The following is a 23,820-nucleotide window of genomic DNA, read 5'->3' as shown; positions in this document are numbered from 1 at the left end:
CTAGAGAGCTTTACATAGACTGAGTTTTATAGCAGGATACGGGGCAGGTCAGCATTATAATTCAGATAGAGATACAGAAGTGAAGAAGCTGATGGACTTGATTGCATTTACAAACTCACAGACAGTATCAATGTCAGTTGGGAAACTATCAGCTAAGTCTCCTGATCCACCATCACAAGGTAGAGACAAGAGCACAGAAAGAACATTTGCTCTTTTCCATGCACATTTTACAGCAGTATAAGCTTTACTGAAATGGAGTTATTCTCAATTTCAGATGCTACAAGTGGGAAAAGATTAAAGCTTGATTCGTACACATAAATTAGTTTTTCCATGTCAGGTGCTATTAAAAATGGAAATAAACTACTAAAGCCACTGGGGAATTCACCATCTCTCGATGCTTTTAATTTACATCAGATACCTTCCCTGGGAAACATCAAGTCAAACACAAGCTACTGGGACTCAGCAGCAGCATTAAGTACATGAAAGAATACTGGCTATGTTAAAATAGAGAAAGCAGATGATCTGAACATCCCTGACACCTTCCAGACACATAAAGGTAAAAAGAAATCCTGAAACTGACCTCAGGAACAGTGACTGTATTTATGCTCTTCCCGTAGCGGTATTAAGATAGAACAGAAAGAAGAGTTTTTCCTCCCTCGTTGTCCTCACTCACACAAGTGAATTGTTCATCCAGAAAATCAAAATGCATTCTGCCAAATCTGAATGCTTTTCCTGGTAGATAGCACCATGCACAACAGTCACCTGGCATCACACACTCCTCCAGTCTGCAGACAGGGGACAAGGCACACTAAGGATGTCAGGAAGAGAGAACAAAATTAGCACACAGGAAAAACAAACAGGAGCTACTCATTATGAATTGTTAATAGCCTGTTTACTGCTGAACCTGTCACAGAAAACAGGAGTGAGTCCGTTAAGTCAATAATTTATATCAAGCGATAGAATTAATTAATTTGAAAGATAGTTAAATAATAGTGGGAAAATTAAAATATGGTTGAATTTGTGATGCTAGTAGCAATTTATACGGGGGGCTCTGCAATAAAGAACAAGAAAAAAAAATCTACACAATCCCAGAACAGCAAACAGGCAAAGATTATTGGCAAATTGTCCTTTAATAAAGGATGAGAGAATTCAGAGTAATCTGAATGTGCTGACAAAAAAGTCGTGGCCAGAGCTATGTCATCGAATCAATTCAAATAAATAATCTTCTAAGTATCACTTAGGTCCCAAGTTACAGACTTCATAACTCAGTTTATTTTTAGTAACTTATTTGCAGAGGTACAAATAAGCCCCTAGTGTTTGGATAGTTGAAGAGGGAATTTATCTTACAAACTACTGTCAGAATCTTTCTCTTTGCCTCTACCTCAACTTAGAAAGCAAATATTTACTTGGAAGCGATCAGCTTCAGAGAAACAGGCATTGCTTTCCACCACTGAATTTCAAAGGGAGGAAGGTATAGGGACAAATGTTTACTCAAAGCCAGGTGAGGAAGCGACAGGATGGGGGGACCCTGTAAAAGGAAATGCAGGCTCCAGCAGGCATCAGAAACCTCAGTTTTTCCTGTAATTGGATCCCCAACTGTCAAACTTAAAAAAACTTTATATTGACATTAGTAAGTGTGAAATGTGCACCTGGGGCCATTCTCCATGTAAAGCCTGAACCATCTGTGCCTTCTGCTTTTGAAAGTTCAGCAAGGGCAGGATTATGTTCTCCACAGGGAACTGGTTCTCAGTTGGACTGTGCTTCTCGGCAGCGTGGTGTCACGGGGAAGCAGATGAGTAGGTTTCTGAAGGCAAGGCTCAGTAGAGAGAGTGGTCTGAGCTCAGACTCTGGATATAAAACTACTTCACATCACCCCTTCAGCAAACATTTCAAGTGATGTCAGAAAATATTTATTGCACAGCCTGATATTGTAATTGCTTTAGTGACATCATACACAAACCCACAAATCAACCAAGAGCGGGATTCAGACGCAGCTTATTGCAATATTGCACTCACTCAAAAAAGGTGAAAACATCTAGGTAGTGCTACTTCCTTCTTTAACCTTTAAAATGACTTAACTATTGCAAGAGTGGGTATTCATGTAAAGCATTCAGTATGTCACTGTACCTACATGTCACTCACATGCATGCATTTATATGAGGTCTTTGCACAATCTGTGTGTATAAAGTGCACATATTATACACCTGATCTACTGATTAACCTGTACATATACTTAGTGTATGGTGGGTTCATGTTGGATACATATTTCCCTTTTACATGAAGCTTTCAGCTGTCTGCAACATGTGGCATTCAAAACTTCAGCAATATTATGAGTGTCAGAACTGTCAGGATGATTAACAATGGGTATTTGTAAAGAAAACAGTAGGTAGTTAAGACCTGTTCTTGGAATATGATTTATGGATGGGTTTTCATGGCAGAACCATGACTTTGAGACAAAACCAGCATGCATTCAGAAATCTGAAACAACTGGGTGTTTGGCCAAGCAGATTGATTCTTCCTACAAGATTCAGTCTTTTGTATTTTGCAAAGTTGGTTAAAGTCAACAAGGAACAATAAAGAATACTGCACTCTTAAACACAAGGAACATTATGGGAGACCCCACCCCCCAGATATTACAAATGAGCCGATTTCTACTGAAGCACAATAAATGATTTATAGCATTGAGTGATGATCTGTATTCAGGCACATTAGGATGTTTATATTGAAAAGGAATTGGGGAGTCTCTCCTAAACAGGACATTCAAATCTACTCCCCTTACCCCATTTCTGGGCTGTTACAAGTCAGGCGAGACAACAGACATCTGCAAGCTGGAGCCTTCCAGATTCCACATCTCCTACAGTTTCTTGTACAATTGGCATACAGGTCAAAAATATTTATAACATCTTTGATATGCTTATTAGTCAGAAGCTAATCGAGATATGGATGGTGTATTTGCCAAAAGAGTAATTTACTTTTCAGAAAGCAGGGGAATACAGTTTGCAGGGAGAGTCCTAGTGAGGAGTCAGATACTGCCAGGAATGTAACAAATACATCTCTACACATGTTCTATGTGAAGAGAAGTTTGACAGATGGAAGTGGATATACCTTCACATGTCAGTTCTGTGAGGTTTTTTTTTGCTACTTTAAGAGAAGTAGCAAACCTTTGTCTCTTAGTCAAACAAAGACTAGTTCCGGTTAACAGCCTGTTTATTCTGCTGAAATTAAACAGGTATGAGTCTCCGACAAAGAATCTTTTCGTTTCACCCCTTCTGGCAATGTACTCTTAACGTAATTGTAACTACAAGTACCAAACCAAGTAATTGTTGTCAGCAGTTTTCCACCCCACCCGCTTTTGTGACAGAAACAGGAGGTAGATTAGACCAGTCATTCTAAAGCAAAACTCAAGCAAGAAATAGATACAGAAGTGTCTTCACAGGACGTTTCTACACATTATTGAAATTAACATTACTTTCTTAGCTTCAACAGAATTTCATGCCCCACAATATCCCTAGAAATGCCTAGGGTTCCACCAATGTAGTTGAAAAAGGCACAAACATGGCAAGCAAGTACCAGGAATCAAACAAGTGAAATCAGAACAGTGGTACCCTGCGATGCCTTTTTTTGCCTATTAGCAAAGTGTGGTGCAACTGCCAAATTGAGGAGGATGGCTGTACATCTAAAAGGAAATTAAGGTATCTTACTTTAGGCATTGCCCAACTCTTTAAAACTTCCCTGCCACCCATTATTTTTTACACAAACAGCCACAGAACAGCAGTATTTGATAACAGTATAGAGCCAGAGCTTTCTTCTTAAGTGGACTCAAAGGCTAACCAAGAGATCAGCAACTCAATGACTTGCCAAAGTCCTGCAACAAATCTATAGCCCAGGTAAGACATACCTATGGGAATAATTTCCTTCTCAATTACGCAGTTGCAAACAAGTTGGGGTTGGGTTTTTTTGTTTGTTTTTTTATTTTTAAAAAATCAATAAAGCTATTTCAGTGTAAAAGTGAAATTAGTGAGATCAGAATCAGCTCCTAACATCTGTTTTATTGATCTAAACCATGAACAACACTTCCTACTCTGCACAAGCATAACCACCTTTTTCCTTTTTAGAAATGTCACTTCACGTCTCAGCCAAATAGTGTTTTACTTCATCTGCATTCATTGAGGAAATCTCTTATACCAAAGAGAGCTTTGTGATATCAGAGAGGTTGCAGAAAAGTTGGTTCCATCTCCATTGCTAAGGCTAAATGCTTACATTGTACAGCCTTTTACATGTCTCTGTACAGTATTCCTGGACGTAACTCCTTACCTGAACAAAAATCATTGTGCAAGAACTGATTCACAGTGACTTTATTTCCTTTTGCAACACCTGAAGACTCAGCAGCACAGGCCGCTGTACCTGCCTCAGTCCTTTCGAAGGTATAATTTCTATTGATCACCAAAGAATGGCTAAAGACATCCCATTGAACAAGTAAACACTGCAAGATGTTTCTGGATCTAGCTTTATTTCTTAACCATTATCTTCTTTATTACACTCTGCTTCTATGTGCCAAGAGCACTGGGATATCTGGTATGTCATTTACACCCTAATGTGAGGTGCAAGAAAAGAAAAGCAATAATAGAGAGGATTGTGTTGCTTGCAAATGCTGTTCCCCAACTGAGACATAACTGCTCCATGGTAGTCAAAGGGCCACATACAATGAACAGAACAAGACAACAGTTGTTTGGGAGATTTTCCTAGTTTTTATTTTGTTAAATGTTAAAAAAGGATGAATGAAAGGAAGAAACCCCCCATGCTTAAAACCCCAGGGGATTTAAGGAAACAGTCTGATGCAATTGTTTAAAACAGCTGTGAAAGCATTTACCCTTATTCACGTTTATGTTCTTTTATTCCCTGTTGTTTGTAGCTTTTGTCCCAAAGCATTATTTTGCAGGTTTTTTGTATTCTAGCAAGTAAGGGCAATTTACTGATCTTAAATTGCTCTTAAATGCAACATTTGAGAATAGGATTCTAAACAATTCAAGGATCTGTTCATTCTAAAAAAGTCAGTTACATTTGGTAAGCAAATATCATTGCAGACCAACAGGTGGCAAATTACTGTATTTGGGTGTGAAGCAACTTGCTCAAGTCACAAAGATGCTGATGGGGGAACAGCAACTGCCATTCCCATCACCTCAGCATTAGCATGTTGACAAGTTAAAAAACCAACAACCACAAACCTTTTTGGTGCATCTACATTGGGTAAAGCAGGGCAGAGGGACTTAGAATAGCACTGCAACAAGCAGCATTCTAGAGACACCAGCACAGCACCCTGCCTAACCTAATTGTTCCTGTTTACAGCATCCGAGCAGTGTCTCTGCACAACACCCTCACTGGGAGCTGGGGGCTTTTGCAGCACATTTGCTTGAATTGCATAGATGTTACTTTGGCCTCATTTGAAAGGTGTTCAGTTGGCCAGAGATTTTTGCTTTTCTTGACAGAGACCAAAAGCACACCCTGTTTCAGGGATTTCCCCCAGTTCACACAGGGAGGCACTTGAGCTTCCTTCCTCATGCCATTCTCATCCATAATTTTGCTTTCCATGCTAGCTGCAGTTGCCAGTTTGTAGCCCCAGATGTTTTGACTCAAGTTCTCTGCTCTTCTGTTTCCTATGTCTCTCCATCCTTTATCACTTAATGCTGAAATATAATACACATTGTATGGTCCTTCTTTCTCGGTTTCCCTCTCCTGCTTTCCATTCTCCTGCCCCCTCCCCACTATCCTTCTCTTCTTCCTGAACCTGTCACGTCTGCATCAGGAGTGCAATTGGAAAGAGGATCTCAGAGGAGCTACCTGTCAGATATGTCTACTTGGAGATCAGCTCTGCTGCTTAAATGTGGAAAGGAATGATTCCTGTGAGGAAATATTGCTATATTGCTGTTAAGCATAGTAACTTTATCCAGCTGGTGAATATGACAGAGATCTATCAAAATAAATAAGAGATAAATATTAAGCCATCAAACCTTACTAGACCACTTGGGTAGCAAGGGAGAATACGGCTCGGAATATAAAGGAGATTTATTTTAACAGACAGAGAGCATCTATGTGCAAAAAAGGCTCAGAGAAATATTCACAGACTGGTCCTGAAATACCAACAATGTTCTTAAGGCACGTCCAGGTAAAAGGCATGTAGAAATTAATATGCATTTTAAATACAACCCAAATATAATTACAGTTTTAGGCCATTAAATGATAGAGATGGATATAACAATATTATACCCTGGAGCATCCAGAAAAAAATCACCTGCACTTGCTGTCACTTCAATATACGATCTTGATGAATGACGGTTTACTGCCTTGTTTATATAAGGTAGCCTAGCCAGATCTCTGCAATTACTATACGTCTTCGCTCCCATTAGAGAGATTAGCTTTCCTGTGGGCTCGCTTTAATCTACACTCTTTGGACAAATACCTGCTGGTAGCTCCAGAGAATCAGAAAATCCATTAGCTAGCACAGCATTTTACAAAGGAAACTTAAAGGTGAACTTACAAATGAACACTAGCAATTTTTCAGCAAGTTTCCTATGGTATAGTACTATTTAAAAAGTCATTGTTGATACCTTGACTTTCCTTCTATACTACAAAACATGGTCTAGCCCACATGCCCTTGTCCTTTGGAGCTCTGTACAAGAGACTTCTGCAGAGAGGCATAGAGATTCTGTGTATGTTCATCTGCAGCGTATCTGACTTTAGAAGCCAGCCAACCACCCAGCCAGATGCCCATAAGAGAAAGATGAAAAAGAAACAAGTGTTTGATCCTTCAAGTGGATAAGATGTCACTTCCTGCAACAAGAATGTAAGAAAAAAAGCAACAACCCATACGACAAAAACATGCTGAAGAATAGGGAGAACGAAAAAAAACGCCACCCAATCTTTCTTTGGTCAGTAAACAAACCTAGAGAGAATAGGTTTTCAGTGTGTTGACAATGTTCTGGCAGTTCATTAATCCCAGCAAAATCTCTCCAAAGTTACTGATGCATGGATTCCATTTTCAAATTTCTCATTAGTTCCTCTTTATGGATTAAATGCTGATGTTCACGAATGAATGCACACAGCTTCAGCTGATGGATGTAATTGGGTTGTAATGGATTTTAGCTGCTGTTCCTTCTGATCTAGCCAATTTGAAATGCAGTATCAATGTATTCTCCCCATCTCTCTGTAGGGAATGAGAAATTGAAACCTACAAGATGAAATTTATCAACTTCCATAAAGTCCGCTCCAACCATCATAAAACTGTTAAACTTCTCATTATAATTCTACCACAGTTATTTCCCGAACTCTGGCCAGGCAGTCAAAATATTAAAGTGCATTTGAAATAAGTAGAGTTGATCCTTCAATATTCTGTATGTCCTCAACATTGATTTAGGTGCTGTAAACATTACCAACCCAGGATGACATTAACATAGCAAAAGCTTAACAGCAGGAACATAAAGTGATATGAAAGGATTTAAAGGTTGCAGAACCTCCTCCCAATTTTTAATGTATCTGTATCTTGATAGATAAATAGATAGATGATTTGCTATCACTATGGGGCCAGTGTGCAAAACACAGCTTTACACTTTCTCCTCCCTCCATAAACAGCACCTGCCTTGCTCTTGACTTTGATTTAACCAGAGGCTAACCAGAGGAATATGGAATGGTTAGAGTACATGTATATTCCATAAAGGAATGCGGAACACCAAGGGCACAGAAATGTGCACTTAAGGCTCTGAAAACACAAGTATTATTACAAAAACAAGAAAACTGACACCTTAAGATGGAGGGAGAAAGCGGGGGTGGTTTGGGTTTTTTAGACTTAACTTAAAAATTGGCTAGAGTGATGCTTTGAGAAATCTCAGTCCAACTGGTACGGATCAAACACAAGTCTTGAGTCAGATTCCTATAATCACTTAGTAGCTATAAGGCCAGTAAACTGACAATGGACTTTGTTCCTGGAAGGCAGTAATTCAGATTATTCTATTGCTTGTTAACCATCAGTTTAAAGGCTGAAAAGAAAACATGCCACAGAGAAAAAGTTCTTTCCAGCCACCCAAAGGTGGTCTCTGCAATACCTGATATGAAGAATATTGACAGACTGGAAGGAAATTCTCTCTGACTTTCTGAGGATCTTAAAAGATACTGAATTCACTGTTTTTACTGACTAGTTCTCTTGCATCTGCATCCAGAGAGATACATCATGAATAGTGTTAGCCACTGCCTTTTACCCCATCTATCCTGTGATAGTCAACTGCAAGGAAACCAAAGGCCAAGGCCAACCAAAGCTGGTAATGGGATTTAGGCAAATGGTCCCACTGAAAGTTTTCTCTAGTAAACCCCACACGTGACTGCATTACATCTCATTGTAATATCATTTCTCTAAAAGCTGAAGGTGCATAATGTTTCTTAAAAACAGATTCAGATTTTAGCTTCCAGAAACCCCATGGCTATAGGCATCCAGTTTTGAAAACACAGCACTACTGTCACATAGAACTACATAGTTCCCCTCGGTATGGGGGCGCTTCTGCAGAATAGCTTAAGAATGGTTTTTCAAAGTTTGGCCAGCAGCATGATCAGAGCTGCCTTGAAAATCTCACTACTGTACAAAACCGTAAGCCTCTGCATATACAACCAGGTCCACACAACACTTGCATGCTCCTTAAATTTGACATTAGTAATGAAGCCTGTGATCAAGATCAAGTATGACAACAGACCCCCCCAGCCCCTGAACTAAAGCTGTTTCATTTTTACTGACTTCAATTGCCTTTGCATCAGCCAAACTCATTACAGCTTTCCAACTTGCCAGCTATCTTCCCTATCAGCTGCTGCTCTGACTGAATCCATCCTGTCTGCATCATTCTCCTTCCCTTTCAGATTCCAGGCCAAATTCAATAATGGCTGTAAGTGAAAACTTAATTCTTGACTTCAGTGGAGTTGGTCATGCTTAGAACAGGGATGAATTTGACCGGCTCTGCCTATTACTAGACACTGAATGCCTAACTATTTATAAAAAGCCCAGTAAGACAGATTTTAAATTTCTTAGTTTTACTACTATTATTATTAGACTATTCATTTCCATTCTACAAGGTGTTTAAAGACTGGCGCTTCTCAACTAAACTATACATCTAGGGCATGTTAGAATAAACTCCCCTTACCTTACTCTGCCAGCTAATACTCATCTCTCACTTTCTTGCATAGAGTTAGCATACCTCCTTGCTGGGCTAAGTTAAAACAAACTTAACTGATTAAAATTTTAATGAGACCATCTACAAAAACACTCAGAAATAGAATGGAATCCAAAGCTAAGTTTCAGCAAAGCACTTAAATATAGGCTTACCTACCTAAGCAATGGCAAAGACCTGCAGTGATTCCAAAATTCAGTTTTTAAAATTCCTACTTTAACACCTGACTGGATTGGAAACTACTGTGATAAAGCCCCAGCAGAAAGGTTGCCTTGCTGAACCCAAAAGACAGACTCCTCCCTGTCTCCAGCAGCAGTCAATATCAGATACTTCAGTAAGATCGACAGGCCGTGAGCCGTCATTTAACTGAGATGCAGAGAGCAAGAGCTGCCACATTCCACAAGGGTGTCAGGCTCCCAAACACACTCCTTCCCTTCCATTCCTTAGACAGAGGATTGTGACAAAGCGGGATTATGGCAAAAACCTCATACAGTTCACCTATTAAAATAAACTAAACAGCTTAGACACCTGTCTCTACAGAAGGTCACGTTGCAAATGAACTCTGTTCCTAACCAGTTGACTCTCCGAGCAGGAGTGTCAAGTTTGGACTTTCTTGAAAGCAGTAAAATCTTGCTGGGGATGGTGGCTTGGGCAGGTCTAAACCCAAGTTGTATAAGAAATCAGCCACCTCCTTGACCAAGTGCTATTTGAATACAAAGGCATGCTCATTCATTATTACTAATACTCTCTTCCAAAAAGTCCTATATACTCTTAATTAAATGATTGCAGTCCTTTTGTAGATTATGCATAAATCTTCATTTGTTTTCTTTATTAGCATTCGATCTGGTTTTGCTAATTGCATAAATGTTCCCCTCAGGCAGAAAAGCAATATAGTTCAAATGAAGCAGGGGTTTTTGTTAAGGATAGTCAATTTGATTAACATCACTGTCAATATGATGAATGAAAATTCTCTCAAATGAGTTGCCAAATACCTTGGAATCGTCACTGAAATATTCATGTCATTAGGACACAAATGATAAATTTAATTTGGAGTCATGTTGGCCTGCCCAAAGTTTCCCTTAATTTTGGGAAATACAGGTGCTTTGTCTTCAATACTTTTTAATCAAGATCTCAAGCCTTTTTATTTACCTGTCTGATATGCAAGCCTTAATATTCCTGTCTTGGATTTGCCAAAGTACTTTGCCTCAGTTTCCATCAAATTGCTTTCACAACTAAAGAGAGCTCAGAAGCCCTGAATCTTAAGGAACTTCAGGAACAGAAAAATTAGTACTATTATTATTTTTTCTTTCACCCAAAGCATATTCCAAGTGACATCTTTCGGCACTCTGGCAAACAAGTATCAAAAAGGAGGTAGAATAACAGGTGAAGTTTAGAACAGAAAATGGCTCCCAGCAGCTCTAGACATTCATTTAAGCATTCAACTATTACCACTTTGAAAGAGTAAAGAGAAAAAGAGAAAATAGGTGTGTGGTGAACGGTGGTGATTCTTGCACTTTCCCAGAGTAACGTTGCATTGCTTTCAGTGAGACACTTCATATAATTAATAACCAAGTAAAGAGATCTTCTTCCCTTTTTCTTCCTCTTTTGTCTTTAATTAAATTATCTCTCGGTCTTAGTGATACTGCCATTATTTTACACAATGTGTGTTCATTAGAAATGCATTTACAGTTATCATATCTTGATTTATCAGCTCTTCCCCTCATTTCCATATTCTAGATTAATATGCCCTGTGACAGAACATACTGGCCAAGTTGAGAAGAGCCTGTGAGAGGAGACAACATTAATAACCCCAAATGGAATCTATCAAAAAAGGTACATGTGCATGTGTGTAATACATATGTATCTACACACATGCAGTAAAGTTAACTGAAGTCCAAGGCAGTAGATTGGACTCGAATTACATACCAGTAACCAGTCAGAAGAGCATACCAGGCCAAAACATGACATTAGTAGAAATGTAATTAGATTTAAGCTTTAGAGGTTGCGCCTCCTAACAGAATCAAACTTGTTGCCTTTTATCTGCATCCAACCTTTTGCTAAGTTTGTCTAAAGCTATCATGCACTTCCCAGTACAGGGTTACATAGCCAGTTAATCAGAGATTTCAATTTTATCATTTTCTGATGTTCTGAGATTAGCAGATGATCTGTGCTATCCAGTGCTTTTCTGAGAATACACTAGAGTGAACTACCAGACAAGAACACAACCTGCAAGCTCTTGCTGACAAGACTGACAGCTTACCTTTTTGGGGTATCTGAAGTCTATACAGCTTTTTCTGTAGAGTAATTTAATTCTCTAAGTAATTTAATAGTTGTTTGGCTATTTCTACTAAGGTGCAAGTCTGACATCAAATTGCAGTATAGACACAACCTAAGAACTAATGTAACTCTTCAGTGGGAAATACAAGTTTCTTTAAAATTCCATCAAGTCACTGACACGTAGAGAAATAAGAACTAACTCCAGATCAAGTGAAGAGGCTCCTATAACAAAATAGATGTTTTTATTCCCAAAATTCCACACAAATGTAAAGTTCAGAAGTAGTATTTTATTAGGATGGAATTTTCCCTTTCATAGGATAATCTGTAAGACATTTTTCCATTCTAAGGCGAAACACATCTTGGGTAATATAACCACAATGGAACCTTCTAACACCACAAAAATTTCCAACCCTCCAGAGGTAGATTCAGACAATCCAAGGTCTCACCCCACTTCTGGACATGTTTATTGTCTTTCTCTACTGACTGCTGAACCTGATGCACAGGTCTCTGCAGTAGAAGTCTCACCCATACAAAGACATTTGCATGGAGGCCGCTCATCAGGTATAGCTTAATGTTGACTTTACTCTCCAAACATAGGAAGGTTTCAGTAGACAATGGACAGAGGGCTTCAACTGCCTTTTAGCCTGCCTAGGAATAGGGCTGTAAGAAATTAATGCCAGGCAGAAGACTGGGGAAGATGATGAACATCTGGTTTGGAAACGAGTGTGATGTGGAGCTGCCAGGATCTCTACAAAACCTTATCACAGGCAGGCTCCCTGCACCTTGTGCTGTGCATTCAGTCTGACAAGGCTTTGCAGCCTTGAAATCAATTGACAGAGCAGGGAAGAACATTATTAGGCATCTACAACCTCCAGACACTCTGCAGCGACAAGATTTGTTGGAGGGCAGAAATGACAGCTATGTAACAACAATATCTTATTGATATGAGCTTCCTGAGCAGTGATGGAAGAAAGGGTGAATGCTTCTGACAGGGAAGTGACTGCAGCGTATGTTAGAGGCTTGATGGAGCAAGCAAGGCTACAAATGAAGTGGTACAGGAAGAGACATGGACATGGCACATCGCAGATAGAGACGTAAGTAGGTCAAGCATTACTATCTCTGGATGGTAGTGACATTTTGGCCTATACAAAGCAAGAGACGTTTGTTATTATTTTGTTTAAGCTCATTAAGCACACTGGCTGCCTACTGACAAAGCCATTTGTATTAAAATCATACTGATGATTCCATTGCTGCATACTGCATTTGCTCTACAAGGTTATTAATTATGCAACCAAATTGACAAAGATAATGGCATTCACCTGGCTGCAAGGGTATTAGAAGACTGTAGAGTTACTAAGCCACAGCTGCTTATGTTAGAAAGATCACACACACTGGGGCTGTTTGTTTTAAATAGATGAACAACAAGCATATAAAAACACACACTATAGTGAACAGCATTGGAAAAAAGAAACAGATAGTGCACTTCTAGGTACCTTTCTGCAAAATACAACAGAGGATGTTAAGAAGCAAATTAAGAAATGCAATTAGTACGTGAAATCATTGTTACAGTGTATTAAAATACAGACGCTAAGTAAAGGCAATTGTGTTCATGCAGCCGGTGAAAACTCGCTGCAGTGATTGCAAAATGTTAAACCCAGAATATTTAACAAGTATTTTCAAGAACACCTACCCACCTAACAAGCTCAGTTTTGTTTTTCAGCCTTTGCAGGGGGTGAGAACATTAGTGGTGAATGGAAACCTGTCTCATTGCAGCCACTGATAAAGGATGCCTAAGTATCTTTCAGAAAACTTGTTAGGAAACATGGATCACATTATGAATGGCACATGGGTATCTAGCATCCTTTTAAGTCCACAGAAATTTGACACTCATACTTTAAAGGCCACATGACTAAGACTGGAAAAAAGACTGTTTGCTTTTGAAAATAGGTCCAGTATTTCAATGCTTACATTGCTATAAGCATTACTAAAGCTATTGATAAACCAAGCAGAATTCAAAATCCACAGTCAAATGTTCATTGCTTCTCGACCAACGGCCTCTTTTTAGAGGTGCATAATTAATTTGGAGTCCAAAGTTTCTATGACTTGAGGTATTGATTTAGTTCTAAAGAGATATAACACCTTTCTAGGCAGAAATACTAGGATAAGTCAATTGAGAATATTTTTTCTGCATGTCATAAAACAGTTTTGCATTCCATACAGTCACAGGGTGGTTTTGTCCAAATGGATTATTCTTTTCATTAGTCATCCATCAAAGCTGGACAAGCCGGCTCATTGTTTTTACCAAGAAAGTACAATGCTTAAAAATAACTGTTGTTAGAAATGTTAATTCAGAGTGTATTGTTTTCACTAATTAGCATATTAAAGGAAATCTGCTAGAAGAAAACATCAATTTATTAAAAATAAAGAACCTTACCTCTTCTGCAGTGTTAAATATTTCAGGGTTAAATTATCTAGATGCTGGAATGCCCTGAAGACATCTGATTTCCCAAGGCAAATGGACTATGTAAACAATAACAGAGGTCAGGTATCATAATGCTAAATGGGCTGTTTCAGTAAGCCTGCAGTTTGTTTAGTAAGTTTTGGCATGATACCTACACATCAACATACCCTAAAGAAAGCAGAGCGATTTCAACATACACTGAAAACTTCAAGGATTAAGCAGCTTTCTTCTCAATGAGCTAAAGGCAATACCTAGGAACTTGTAAACTTACCTTTCTAGTCGTCTTCTGCTGTCTCCCATCCCAGCGCTGTCCTCTCCACAAACATATGCAAGTTGCTTTCCATCTGCAGGCTTGTTTAGCAAAAGGCATTTACTTTTTCCCCGTAGTTCTTTGGACAAATCTGCTGCGATAGTAGAGATCTGCAATGAATAAAATGAGATGCTCTGAATTCCTAGACGTAAGGATATTCATGTTGGGTGTTATGTTGAATGCTTTTAAGTAGCTAGTGAAATGCACACCAATAACCAAAGGCTGTTTGGGAAGTGCAGAGAATGTATCTCTTTTCTATATTCGTTTTAAATGTTATATCCATAAAATAAAAGACACATGGATCTCTATTTTTATATATTTACATTTTGTACTAACATCAGAATGGAAGTTTTAAGCAACTCCCTTGTAGCTGAGTAAAGTCAGACCACAGGGATAGATCCTCAGCTACTATAAATCTGCAGGCTTCCATGAAATCAGTGAAGCTTTGCTTATTTACATCAATTCATGTGGCCCTGGGTTTCTTCTCAAAATTATATACACCATTGCAAGTCATTTATACTGATTTGCAGAATTCCATAGGACAAGTCCAGATGTGCATCAACACAGAGTTGTTGTGCACATCAGAGTGCATCAACAGAAGAGCCCAAGTGCTTTGAAGGTGAGGTACAGCTTTGCTCTTTAGCGAGGTTATTTTGACATTACCACGCTCAAGTTTCACAAAACATTGGAAAGTACTATTGCAAGAGCGATGGCATCAACAGCATTAAAAAGTTCTATTTGTTAGCCATACTCCTCCCCAGACCTTTATTACTTGCTCAGGGCAACAGAGCTGGAAATCCAAAGCATTGCTTACTTAATCCAACCACTATGATTTAACCCACATCCATTTAACCAATGGATATATTTTCAAAACAATGGGTTATTTTATAATGAATACATATGGCATACACACAACTAAGCCCACTCTCTACAAAAACCACAATCATCAGATTTTGGATATCGAATTTATATAAAAACCTCTCCCTTCATATGATTCCTTCTCCCTCTGCACCATATGCATAATAAATAGGTGGTGCTTTTGCTAATAGAAATAACTGTTGAAAGGAACTGGCACTACGACAATAAAGCTTTTATCAGCAGAAGTTTAAATAGTGACTGAAATCATTCCAAAAGCAGATTGCTCAGAATTTAAAGGACACGGACAACATTTGTCCATCAAAAATGCAGGCCCTGTTATCAGCAAGTAATAATAACAATGTGTACAAGAAGAAATAATACGTCAGGAAAGAGACATCTTTCTGCTATTATCTAAGGGTGTCATAACAACCACCACAGTTCAGGAAGTTAATGAAAGCAAGCATTTTACCTTTCTATGAGAAAGGTGAGAGTTACAGTTCATAAAGAAGCCAGTCTCTATTTTTAAACAGCCACCAGTTTGAAGCAGTTCTATTTAAAAGTTGATTATTCAATTGAAGTTGATTTCAGAGTGACCTCATTGTAGTCTGAAAAGATTTATAGAGGAGCTGTGCACAATCACTGAGGAATTGATGACTTCATAGAACTGCAGACATCAATTTTCTTATGCTCAAAGAACTTCTTCAAAGTCCGTCTGCTCCCTCTATCTGAAACAGGACCCTACCTCTTAAAAACAAACATGCACAACTGCTGTAGATACCAGAAAAAGATTACTATAGGATTCTATTACTTTTGGAGAAAGAAAAAAGAATGAATTAATGGATTTACCCCAATGTAAGCAAAATCAGGATGTGGCTCCATGACATTTCATCAGCATTTCTTTTCTAGCATGACAGAGACAGATGGGCTGTTTTGGAAAAGGTTTTTTAGAGAAAGAGAAAAATATATTTGACCCAAGTTTTACAACAAGATGTCAGGCAAAGATGGGGGAAGAGAGAGACAAACACATATAAAAAGGAATCTTTTCTTCTCCTAGGCTACTTGTCAGATTAAGAGCTTTAACTTGCAGACCTCAGCAGTAGCTGAAAGTCCACACAGCTCTTGCAAGTGTTCGGGGAAAGATGCCTATGCTTTGGCTAGAAGTTCTACTAATGTGTTTATGCTTACAGATGTGTTTTATAGCTGAAGACAGTATGTTGCCAGTATCTGTTACTTGACAAAAACACAACTCATCTGCAATAGGACTTTTGTTCAGCTTTGGGGTGGATAGAGCTGCCTCTGAACCGAAGCCTTCCCTGCCATGACACAGGGACAGGGTGTCATTGCAGACCACAGACAAGTCACTGACCACGAGGCCACCATTTGCCAGCTCTGTCTGGTAATCCTTCCTCTCCGCTATATCCCTCGCCTCCAGTCCCCTCAGGAACATGAATATGATCATTATTAATTATGTAACATCAAAGAAGAGAGATTAATAATACAGATTTAAGATATCACTAAGATTTATCACCTTGTATGTATCGTCTCCAGACAGCATTGGGAAGCTGTCACTGGGAGACACTGTGAGGTGAAAACTAGAGCTTTGTACTGATTACAAAACAGGCATTCTTTAGCAACAAGTGAAAAGAACTTATGCTTGGGAATATACCTGTGTGTTTATCTCTGGCAATAACATAGCAGCCTCTAATGCACAGAAAAGGGGCATTTATTAATTTAATTCTTGGGCCCTTAGAAGCTACTTGCTGACCCCAGAAGGACTAAAAATACCTGCAACAACATTCCCAAGGAAGAGCTCTCCTCAAGGCTCGAGCAGAGGCTCAGCCAACTAGAAGCTACCGGAGACCAGCCTGGCAGGGTTCAGATCTAAAGCCTGAGAAGCACATAAAAGGAAACCTGCTTCGCCTCTTCCAGCACCACGTGAAGGATTCTAGCGAGTAAGGCTTTTGATCTAAAAACCTTAACTGATCAAATCATTTTGGGAGAGAATGATAAACAGATTAAACACAGGAAATTAGGGTAAATTAATATTTTAATGGCTCACAGCATAACAAAATAACAGCACGTTCAGCTCAAAGAACTATATACTGAGGCAGCTTTAATAAGCCATTGTGCCATTAAAAGTAAAGGGTAAAGAGAAAAGCTATCAAGAAAATGCCACAAGATTTTTTCACGGTGTACCACTTTAATGTGCAAGAGCTAGGAAGCAGCATAATGATCTTGATGCACAGGATAAAGATGGGTTTTGATACATCTTTGCTGTTCGTATCTTGAGTTTGGTCCTTGCTGACCTTCACTATGGCTATTGCTGTTACCAACAGCATAACCAATATGATGGGTGCTGTAATATGCATTTCACACATGAAAGTATATTCCCTTTACTCCTTAGAGTATAATTTTGGGGGGGAAGGTGCATCGTTATTTTTTCATGTATTTGCAGATCATGCCCTAAGCCAAGGAGAGAACCCAGCTCTTCCGCCCCAGCAGAGGCAGGCTGTGTGTAGATCAGAACTGTGCTACATTCTCATTACACTTTGTCCCCATTCCACATGTGCGAACACACTTGATCAAAACAGTTTTCTCAATGAAATGGGGATTTACCAGAAATTCCAAACAGAGATAATTTTTAAAGGCCCCTAAACCCAAAGGCCAGTTATTGGTTTCATTCCTACAAGAAACAATTCTGAAAAGAAGCATATTTTTTGTGTTTCTTTGGTAACCCCCAGCAGACAAACTGACAACCAAGTCACCCTGAATTACAACTGCAATTTTATACACTAGCATCCTTCTTATGTTGAGCCATCAGTAAGCTCTGTATATATTACTTGTTAAAAAACCCTGCGCATTTCTGTGTATTTTCCTTACACTGCCAATAAGCTTATTTAACACACAATCCAAAGATTCTATAACCTTGCTGAAAATGGCTCCTTCTATAGTTGCAAAAGAAAACCCTTTCCAGATGTACCACAAACTCTTATTTTAAACATATTTAGCATTGTAAGTCATATGCTATTAAAGGTTTATTTATAGAGAGTGGCTTCAAGGAAACAGCTTTGATTAGTTGGCAAGACACTTTATTGGAAAAAAAAATTCAAAATGTCTACTTTAAATTCCACTCTGTGCATGTTGCTTTGAAGGAAATGAGCTCACACGCTGCATCTCTGATTCAGGCAGAAGGTGGGATTAAGAATAAGAACCATCATTCTTGAAGATGAATGGGATTCTGTTTACCAGCTCAGGACTATGGATGGAGCTCCTTACTGCCTATGGTGTCCATGATGGGGCATTCTTTTTGCAGTCCCACTTGTTCAAATAACCCTGCCTTATGCAGTGAAACTTCTAATCTTCTAATCTATTAGAAGCCATATTTCCTAGTCTCTGCCTTCCCAGCCTTAAGTTCAGTTTTCTCATATTGTTGCACCATTTCCTGATAGCAGAGAGTAAACATAACTGAGCCAGACTTCTCAGCAGTGGCCAGCGACAGCACAAGAGGCAACTGGCACAATCTGCAATACAAGGAATTCCACTTAAACATAAGATTTTATTATTTTTTTTACTGTGAGGGTGATCGAGCGCTGGACAGAGAGGTTACAGAGTCTCCATTGTTGGAGATACTCCAGACTTGACTGGACATAGCCCAGCACAAGCTGCTCTAGCTGGTCCCGTTTTGAGCAAGGGGACAGACTAGCTGATCTCCAGAGATCCCTCCAAATTCAACTGCTCTGCAATCACGAGTTGTGATAGACAGGAGTTCTCTGACCAAGTACACCACTACTGCGTCTGTGGAGGGAGAGAAAAGCCTCAAGTTATGCCATTCAGATACAGTGAAAAATTAAACCAGTTTCACTTTGAATGTGTTTGTGTATGTGAGGGCTCTCCTCTTTAAACAAAATATTTTGGCCTAAATAAGCTAACTTCACTCTTTCACTTCTGCTCTCAAATATTAAGATATGAATCTTGAGGAACTCTGTAGTTTCTCAGCTGTTTGACTTCCTGGGAACATAAAAATTGATCCAAAATAACATCTAAGGGATAAATTTGACAATTACTTTCTTTCAGGTCTAATTAAAGTTTGGATGAATTACTGAAGGATGAGTTCATGTTCAGGGTGGCATTGGTTAAATATTTTGTTAATCTTACCTAGAATAAACGTGGACCATAATGAAAGAGACAGCTTGCTTCAAAAATCATTATTTTTATCTACATAAAATAACTTTCTGCCCTTTCTTCCCTTTTGTGGCTTTAACATATTAAGAATCAAATTGCAGAGAGAATTACTGTGACCATTTTAAGGCGATTTCAGCTCGCTGACACACCAGGGGCCATTCAATAGCATTGTGCTGCCAGACCACTTAACACATGTGGCTACTTTAGACTCCCACAGCACTGCTAAATGAAAGGGGCCAGATCCTGGGTTAGACTAAGTCAATGTGCCCATGCTGATTTCTGCTATTTAAAGATGTGGATTTCATGCACTGCAAAACTTCAGTGAAAATTAAGAAGCACTTAGAAGGCAGGTTTAATTCTTAGGTGTAGTCCAGCTTTGTCAATAAACACCAGTTTTCACTGAAATAAGGATTTATTTTTTTCCATGTAAATGAAGCAGAAAGGTTAACAAGAAGTCACGATCTCTTTAGACGCTAACTTATCTTTGACTGCTCCAGCCTTCCTCACAGCAGTTTCAGCCAAGTAGCATCCTGAATATATGAAAACTGCTCTAATTCCAGTAATTAGAGAAACTAATGAATCCAAACACCACAAAAGGTCCAAATTTATCAGTCTGTCTGCTTCCAATTTGTATTGCACACTATGTTCTCAGAGACACTAAAGACTAAATTGCATAATTAGGAGAAGGTTAGTGTTTTCTGCAACAAGTTTATAGAAAGCAATGACTAACATCTGACAGCACACTCCCCCCTCTTTTGTCACCTTATTTTTCCAACTGGACACAGAGCAGAGTTCAGTTGAAAGGCTCTGACTCACGATCTCACAACTGCAGCTCCTTTTTGTCCATCTGTGCTCTCTGCCTCAGGTTACTGACAACCTGACAGGAAAGGCTGCAAGGAACATACACCCCCTCCCTTTGCCACTACAGTTTATGGCCCAGAGTATTAATGCAAAACACCTGACTGAGGTTAACACCAATATACCAGGCTGTGATCTGCAGAAGAATCATGCTGCTATGAAATACCTCATCGGAAAGAGAAGGTGCCTCAGGAAGCCCTCCGAGCCTGCATCTTACATAAATCATACATCACCTCTTTACCTAGTGTGTCATACCAGTACTTTAACCACATAACTCCATGAAATATATGCTGGATAAAGAACACATTTGTAGCCTGAACTCATAACGAACCAGCTTAAAATGTCTACACCAGTTGAGTCCACAAAAGGGATTGAATTCTACAGGACGGTGAGATTTTGAGCCCTTTTTAAGGAAAGCACTTTGGAACACGCTGTGAGGTTGAACAGATTATGTACCTGCTTGAAGTTAACCCTGACATTCAACATGTGCCTGAGTAAGAGCCAAGTAGTGTATCTGGGAGGGCACTGAATAAGAAATAAATGGGGTAGAAGTGATGAACACCCTGCTTGCAACAATCCACGCAGAACTGATAAGGAAAGAGTGAGGGAGGCACTTTGATAAAAATGACTTTGGTTTTAGTGTCATGCTGTTGGCCAGTGCATATCATGGAAGCACAGGAACCCCTTCAGCCAGGGTCAAATCCTGCCTAGGAAGGGTTACATGAGTTTCCAATGATGATGTACTCTCAGAGCAAACTCCTACCGCACCAAGTCAGCCCAGGTAACTCTCTGTTCTACCCCAGCCACTGACAGATGCTTAGGAAGGATGCAAGAAACATGACAAGTGCAGCACACACCATCTCCTAATACACACTCCCTGCTCCTGACAGCAAGGAGGTTTGACATTCACTCTCATAAACATTTACTAAACTTGTAAGATCCTTTTCTAAAAGTTTAGCAAGCTCAGTAGTAAAAAAGCCATCAAGCAAAGAGGGAAGCTGCTGAGGTGACATTCTAGTTGCAAGGGCAACTTTTTTCCCCAAATTTGGAAGCCCCACATTGGAAATAGGAAGGACAGATCTTGGCATCAGAGATATGGAACTAACATAACTAACTTTTCCAACATTTTATGCCAGGGATGTTTAATTTACAATTTGGTTTAATTATTCATTGCATCTAATACACTTAACATTTCAATAATTAACTTCTACAGCAACAGGGGGAAAATCTGATTTATCTGTTTACTTCCATCTTTAGCTGTTTAATTAGCTGTACTGTCCTCTGCTCTATAATCTCTTTGCATGGACACAAAAAAATATTGAGATGATTATAGGAACAAATGCTTTTCTTTGAAGAGTGCATAGGCCTGGGAGAAAAAGCCTGCTGTCAGGGCAGAGACAAGGTAATTTTCCTCATTACAATTTCACCTGTTTTCCAGCGAAGCATCCTACATTGCTGATTGCTGGGGACAGAGTGATCTGTGAACACCCAAGGAAAGATTTGAACAGGATTCTAAAAATTTGAGCTGCTTCTTCTGAAAAAAACTCCAGCTTGTTGCCTATCAACATGCAATCTAGATTTACTATACCACTCTTCCTATCATCCAAACCCGATCTCTGATTTCTCTAGAAGTGTAATGTCTTTTCAGATTTTCAGAATCAGAGATAATTCATAGCATTTTATATAGCCAAAGTCTGTATTTTGTGTAAACAAGCTGAAGAGTTTTATTCATTTGGCTTTTATGAAAGATGTGGGTGCACTGGATGTGCACCCATCATGAATTCATGCAAATGTTACACTTGTGACAACTTATTTGCAGTAACTGAATTTTGTTACCTGCTTACCACATGCAAAGTCATCTCCCTCTCCCTGTGCATCCGACTGCCATAGTACACAGGGCAATAAGTAGAAAAGCTACATGTTATTAAAATCCTATATTGGGGAAATAATCTATTCATAGCTCATTCCTCCCCTCCTCCCTTACCATTGCCTTAGAAACAGCTCTTCTCCACAGTAAATAAAGTTAGAAAGCCTTATCATTAATTCTATTTAGGCCTAATATGTCATAAAGCAAGGAAAGAAGGCCATTTTCCTCTCTGCTGGGGCACAAAACATGTATTAGCTATTCCAACCAGAGCTGTGAATGATTTATTAATTCAATTTTGGAGTGTGTGACTGTCAGATCATATAAGTTCGTTATAAAAGGAGTCTCTCTGAGGACTCTTTTACTCTTTTTAAACCAACTGACTGACATTTCACATGCTTCACAACTGCAGCCATCTATCTCCTTGCTGCTTGTTCTCGGTGTCACACAGAGGTTGCATAATTTGTCCTGACCACATTAAATTGTTTGTATCCGATGAGGAAGAGAAGTGATAGCTGGTGTTCTGTGGCAGTTGTGTTCCAACCCGCACACCCAGCTTCATGCTTGAACCTAAGGACCATCCAGTGCTCTGTGTGGAACAGGGCAGTCTGCTCTGCTTGTTCAGAATGACAGAGCAGTTGAAGCTGGAGGGAACCCCTGGAGGTCACCCTGGCCAAGCCCCCTGGCACAAGCAGGGCCACCTACAGCCAGCTGCCCAAGACAGTGTCCAGGGTTTTGTTTTAGTTTTTCTTTTTTGTTTGGTATTTTTTAGGGTTTGGGTTTTTTTAATACCTCCAAGGAGGTAGGCTCCAGAATCACTCTGGGCAACCTGTGTCCAAAGGGAATTCTGTACCGCTCTCCTTTGCCAGGGAACTGTGAAAACTGTACTGTTTGAAAACCACTAGGCTGGTTCAGAAGCTCCCAGGTGGTGGGGCATTAGCATTTGAAAGCTGTTTCAAAGTGCTGTGCAAATACACACACCTCCAGCAAAGCTCCCTGTGTCAACCTATTGGCTAAAGTCCCCTCCCAGACAAAGGATGAAAAAGGGTTTCTCCTGCGTCTGGCCTAACACCGGTACTGGTTCTGCCTTCATCTCTGCTAACTTCTTCATCAGGAACAGGACTGGAGAAATACTTCCTCCTGAGGAGGGAGAGGAACTGCTACCAGGGACACTGCTGCTGAAATTGTACAATATAATTCCTGTTCTGCATGAGCAAACCATGTCTAGCAACCTTGCTCTATTTGATAGCTCCCACTAAGAGCGATGATGAGTTCCGACACCTCTTTCATTTCTTCCTGTCTATAAATAAAATCTTGTTCCTATGAATGTGAAAAAAAGCAATATGTGTAACCAGCATTTCTCCTGGTTACTAACAAGGCCAAGTTTTACTGTAGATCCTTTTAATGTTTACATCAATTTCATTTGTTAATGTAAAAGCTATTGGGGTATTTCTGTTAAATGAAAATCAGTAAAATAAAACACAATTTAGAAAAACACTTTTTACAAGGAGTTCTTCAGTCAAGGAAATTTCAGATCTAGTACACCAGCTTATCCAGCTGAGGACTGAAAACTTGTAATCGGGAAAACAAGACGGACATCCTTAGGCATTGTAATATCAGGGAGAAACACAAAACAATTTAGTTTGATCTCCATGTTTAACAGAGACCATTAAATTGTATTTATTTTCTTCTGTAACAAATCAGATTTTCACTAAAACATGCTTCCAAATGTAGTCCTACCTCACTTTGAAGATATCACTTCCCTGGTAGTTTGTTCCACTGGCAACCAAACCCACCATTACACCTA

General features: G+C 39.3%; 1 long non-coding RNA gene across 1 annotated transcript in view; it reads right to left on the bottom strand.

Moving 5' to 3' along the window:
* Positions 1-23,820, bottom strand: part of LOC141733345 (uncharacterized) — a 73,388-nt gene that overhangs the window by 15,007 nt on the left and 34,561 nt on the right. The window contains exon 2 of the long non-coding RNA XR_012584270.1: positions 14,213-14,361. This is a non-coding gene — a long non-coding RNA (uncharacterized LOC141733345). The remainder of the gene's footprint in view (positions 1-14,212; positions 14,362-23,820) is intronic.

The sequence above is a fragment of the Larus michahellis genome, chromosome 20, assembly GCF_964199755.1.
Source record: "Larus michahellis chromosome 20, bLarMic1.1, whole genome shotgun sequence".
In the NCBI taxonomy this organism is placed as follows: Eukaryota; Metazoa; Chordata; class Aves; order Charadriiformes; family Laridae; genus Larus; species Larus michahellis.
This window is presented reverse-complemented; position numbering and strand designations above follow the sequence as displayed.